The following is a 6,000-nucleotide window of genomic DNA, read 5'->3' on the forward strand; positions in this document are numbered from 1 at the left end:
AATAACAGTAGCAGATGACTCTTAGGCATTTTGGCTTAGCTTTCCAGTCTGCTTGTAGTCTGAAAGTGATTTTAGGACCTCCTTTGTGCATATGTTTGCACATCCATAACCTCATAAACACAGCTGTATCTCTGCCACTGCTTACTAATGATTAAAAAATCCCTTCAAAAAGGCCTTTACATCCACAATTAGGCATATCATGTATACAAGGAAGGATGAATTTCAGTTAAAGGTCAATCTGTTCAGCCCTGGATGGTGACCGGAGGGAGCGGGAGACAGAAGATCTTGAGTGAAGGGAGCCTGGGACAAAAGACACAGTTGAAAAATTTGCAGAAGTATTGCTAAGATTCTAGCCAAATTACTACCATAGGGCTTAGAAAATAGAAGCCATGGAGTGAAGCAAGGAGTAGGGGCAATTTTTGACATCCCGTACAATCACAGATAGCTCCACTTTACATAATTTAGATTTCTTCCTTTTCTGTTTTAATTTAACATGCCTGACTTAACTCAATCCTTTCTTTTCCAGGGAATTTGTTCTTTGAGAGCTAATTAAGTAAAGGCTGTCTCTTATCTGAGAATGTTAAATATATATAAGTGGAAAAGATTTTTTACAATTTCATTTATTTTTCTTGTTTTGAGGATGCGAATCTTTAAGTGGATGTCCAATCATACAAGTTTTAATGCTGCCGATTGTTTCTTCAAATTTACTTAGAAATAAATGCAGATGTATAGAAAAGTTGCAAAAATCGTACAGAGAATTCCTGTGTATTCTTCAAATGTCCTAAATGTTAACATTTGCTATATCATATTCTCTCTCATATACATGTATATATAGTGTATATAAAATGTTTATGTAGTTTATATTTATATAATGTGTGTGTGTGTGTGTGTATATATATAGAGAGAGAGAGAGAGAGGAAAAAGTGTGTGTGTAGGTATATCAATTATAATTCTGTTAAGTATTACTGTGGTTTGTATGTGTTCCCCAAAGGTCATGTGTTGGAGCCTTAATCCCCAGTGCGACAGTGTTGGGAGGTGGGGCCTACTGGGCTGTGATTTAATCATGAGGGGCTGTCTGCTTTCATGAATAGATTAATGTTGTTATTGTGGGAATGGGTTTGTTATAGAATCAAGCTCAGCCCCATCTTGCCGTCTCTTGCCCATGTGATGCCTTCCACGATTTATGATCCAGCACGAAGGCTATCAGAAGATTTAGCCCCTTGATCTTGGACTTCCCAGCCTCCAGAACCTTGAGTCAAATAAATGTCAGTTCATTATAAATTACCCAAATATCTGTTGATCATAAATTACCTAGTATGTGGTATTCTGTTATAGCAGCATAAATTGGACTCAGATAGATATATCCATCCACATTTTTTTTCTGAATCATTTTCATGCACATTGCAGATAAGATGCCCCTTTGCTGCAGTAGGCATTTCGTTATGAAAACAAGGACTTCTTTTAAGAAACATATATTATTCATAAATTTCCAGGGTAAGTCTAGTGCACCATTTTACCCATTTTAAGTTGGCAGTATTCAAGTGCCACGGGACTCAGTTATGAGGAAATGCTGACAGCTACTCGACTATACATCCAAATATAAAGCAGAATACAAACTAGATTTTTAAGAAACAGAATGCAGATGGACTGTGTCTTAATCCATTTGGACTTCTATAACAAAATGCATTAGACTAGGTGGTTTATAAACAACAGAAATTGATTGCTCATGGTACTGACAGATTTGGTACCTGGCGAGGGCTCTCTGCAGTATAGATGATGACTTCTTCCTGCATCCTCATGTAGCAGAAGGGCAAAAAGGGGCAAACATGCTCCCTCAGGGCTCTTTTATTTTGAGACGGAATCTCGCTGTCACCCAGGCTGGAGTGCAGTGGTGCAGTCTTCTTGGCTCACTGCAACCTCTGCCTCCTAGGTTCTAGCGATTCTCCTGCCTCAGCCTTCTGAGTAGCTGGGACAACAGGTGCACACCACCACGCCCAGCTAATTTTTATATTTTTAGTAGATACGGCATTTTGCCATGTTGACCAGGCTGATCTCCAACTCTTGACCTCAAGTGATCTACCCGCCCCAACCTCCCAAAATGCTGGAATTATAGATGTGAGCCACTGCGCCTGGCCCCTTAGGCCTCTTTAAAAGGGCACTAAACTCATTCACAAGTCTCCATCCTCATGTCTTAGTAATCTCCCTAAGGTCTCATCTCTTAAAAACAACACACTGGGGATTAAATTTCAACATATGAATTTTGGAGGGACACCACAAACATTGTCACTCTTTGAATTGAACTGCCAACATGACTCAAACATTTCTTTCTTTCTTTTTTTTTTGAGACAAAGTCTTACTCTGCCACCCAAGTTGGAGTGCAGTGGCACGATCTCAGCTCACTGCAACCTCAGTCCCCCAGGTTCAAGCGATTCTTGTGCCTCAGCCTCCTGAGTAGCTAGGATTATAGGCGCCCACCACCACACCTGGCTAATTTTTGTATTTTTAGTAGAGACAGGGTTTTACCATGTTGGCCAGGCTGGTCTCAAACTCCTGACCTCAGGTGATCCACCCGCCTTGGCCTCCCAAAGTGCTGGGATTACAGGCGTAACCCACCGTGCCCAGCCACATTTCTTTCTTAATGTATGCAAAACAGCAGGCATCCCAACAAAATTAAATTCATTTGACTAAATAATAGCCCAGAGCTTTAAAATTAATTGCTTGAATGAATATAATATTCATCCAAAAGAAACAAGCTATTACAGAGTGGGACCAGAAGAGTCAGGGGAGGTATATGTCTAACAGGCTATGGTAAAAATTGTTACATAAAGCTATAAAGCTATTTGCGGGCCTAACAGAAGTTTTTTTTTTCTTTTTTTTCCTAATGCCTTTGACTTACAATGAGAAAAAAAGCATAGAAAATTGGAAAGTTCACAGAATATGATATTCAGCTCTACCACTAGCTATGTGGCCTTGAGTAGGTCATTCAAACCCCCTGAAACTTAGTTTTCTCAACTGTAAGATGACATAATAACATGAAAATTTTTTTAAGAAGGATCTCTTCCAGATTATTTTAAGATTCTAAGATCTAGAGTAAAAAGTAAATGGCATATTAGAAAAAAATCAAAGATGACAAAAATATTAAAATATTACTAGAAGTAAGAGTTGCTGAGCCAAAGAAAAGGTAAAATTTTGAGATACAATAAGAATCACCATAATTTTTCATATTTAAAACATTCATATACATTTTGTTAAAAGTTTTATAGTATAGAAAATGAGAGAAATGAAATATAGGCCTTTGCTATATTTTGGAATGAAGAAACAGAACCAAGAAATAGTCAGTAGCTAAATACAACTCACAATTACTTAATAAATATATCTCATGTTATGATGTTTATAAGAGGTAATGACAGCTCTGAACAAATAAAACTCCTAAATTATTGAATAATAAATAATTATTAAAATAAAAATACTAGAGCAAAACTTAAACACATTTCCAGCTGTTGAGAGCCAGTAAGTCATGGGGCGTGGGGGCAGGGGAGAAAAAAATACAACAAAGTCAATGACTGTGGACACTAACTCAAGCAAAAAACAAATTAGTTATTTTTAATTTAATATGTCAAATATTAAAAGTTCATCCACTGCTAAACACACACACACACACACACACACACACACACACACACACACACACACTACCCGTCACTATTGCATTTAGAAGTAGCTTGAAATCAGATAAACCCAAGCTTCAGTCCTAGCTCTAGCCTAAGGACTGGATGGTATGACCAACTTCTGAAATGGGGCAATAGCTCTTCTCTTTGTGGCTTTTTGTTAGGATTAATTAAGGTGAATAAAGCATATAGATCAGTGACTGGAACACAGTAGGGGGCTCAAAAAATGTTAACTATAATATCAACCTTGTATCATTCACACTCAATTTTCTGCTTTGGGTGGAAAAAAGGAAGAGCCTGAGTGGCAGACATAGGAGAGGATGGGGGTACCAGAAGCCTGGAGGAACAGAGGGAAGGTCTGACTGATGCCAGGGATGCTGTTTGCTCACCTTCCTGATCCAGTTACAGGCCCCTTTTCTTCATCATTATTCTTTGACACACCAGCTAACTTTCTGGCAACCCCTTTTTGATCGGTGTTAATGGCTTTTCTGATACTACTTTCAAAAGTAAAAATCAGTTTTTAAATTTTTTTAGTGACAGGGTCTTGTTCTGTCTCTCAGGTTGGAGTGCAGTGATGCCAGCTCCTGGGCTCAAGTAATCCTACCCCCTGAGTAGCTGGGACTACAGGTGCATGCCACCATGGCCGGCTAATTATTTTTTCTTTTTTTTCTTTTCTTTTTTTTCTTTTTTCTTTTTTTTTTTTTTGTGGAGATGGAGTCTCGCTGTGTTGCCCAAGCTGGTCTTGAACTCCTGGCCTCAAGAGATCCTCCCGCCTTGGCCTCCCAAAGTGTTGGGATTACAGGCATGAGCCACTGCACCTGGCCAGTAAAAGTTAATTTTTAAAAGAAAGTTACTTCTCTGTAGAATTCTTTGGAGTTTTTACCTGAGAAATATAAGACTGAGCAAGATGGAGTCTTAGGTAGGAGTTATAACTGGCTATCAGCCTAAACAATGTTGTCATGGAAAATAAATTCACTTACCTTTCCTTTTGTGGGTGAATAAAGCGGCTTAAAAGAAAAGTCAAAAAAAGGGTTTATGACTTCCTTTTTAAAGCACTTTTCTTAGGTCCTGTGGAAATACTGTTTGGTCAGTACAGAAAGAAATTCATTGTCACTAATTAAAATAAGGGCTATCATTTATTGAGTGTGTGCCATGTACTTTATTCATCAAACTACTTGTGTCCTTTTAATGAGTATATGAGGTAGGATTATTATCTCATTTTACAGAAACAAAGTAACTAGTTCAAATTCACAGTGCCAAAACGGGAGAGACTTGAAACCCAAACTTAAATTACCATGAATTCACCCACAGATTTTTAGCTGCCCTAGCTAAAAGAGAGACTTGAATTTCAGCAAAAAAAAAAAAAAAAAAGCAAACAAACAAAAACAATATGTAGTTTTCACATTTAAACCTGAACTTAATATTTTACCAACAGGTTTTTATCTTGGATTTTCTTGAGACATGTTTTTAGTGCACATAATCAAGGGAGTGAAAGTAATGAGGGGAAAGGCTTATTTTGCAATGCCATGTCATATTTGATCTAGGAAAAAGGATAGCATGTTCACTTTTCAAGGTTCTACTGAGAAATAATGTGAAATATTTTAAAGTATATTTTTTATGAAGTAGAAAAAACATAGAGAATGTTGACCATTGAATATTCTTGGGCTGTTAAGCACCTGGGATTGATTTCAGATGAAATTTTTTTGAGACTTTTTTAAAAAGAGCAGTTTTAGGTTCACAGCAAAATTAAACAGAAAGTACAGAGATTTCCCATACACCCCCTGCATAGCCTCCTACATTATGAGCCTTCCCATCAGAGGGTATATTTGTTACCATTGATGAACCTACATTGACACATCAGAATTACACAAGGATGAGTTTTTTAGAGTGGTTTTTAAAGTGGTTAAATTTTTGTAAACGACTGTAAACAGCTATGTTTTCTATAAAACAACAGCCTCTTAAGCAGTATCTTTCCTTTTGCTGTAGAAAATAGAAAATAAAATATGTACATCAATTAGACATGGAAATTGTGTAGTCTCCTAGAAAGACTTGAGTTAGATTGGACTTTCTTTTGATTAATGAGCATTCTTTAAATGAATTAGCCCAGATTCTGCCCAGGAGCATAGTATGTGGATCCCAGGGGAATGCACCAGAATAAGTCTGAATGTGGAATATCTGTCTTCATCATCAAATACTGTTCAAAAGCAATTGGTTTTGAAGTACCCTTAAGACAGGGGTCATAAACTCAAGTGCCTAGAGAATATAGGCAGGTGATATAAATGAGTCAAGTGGGCCAGATGGAAGAGAGCATCTGAAGCACCGTGGTGACAAA

Source organism: Macaca thibetana, chromosome 12 (genome assembly GCF_024542745.1).
Source record: "Macaca thibetana thibetana isolate TM-01 chromosome 12, ASM2454274v1, whole genome shotgun sequence".
In the NCBI taxonomy this organism is placed as follows: domain Eukaryota; kingdom Metazoa; phylum Chordata; class Mammalia; order Primates; family Cercopithecidae; genus Macaca; species Macaca thibetana.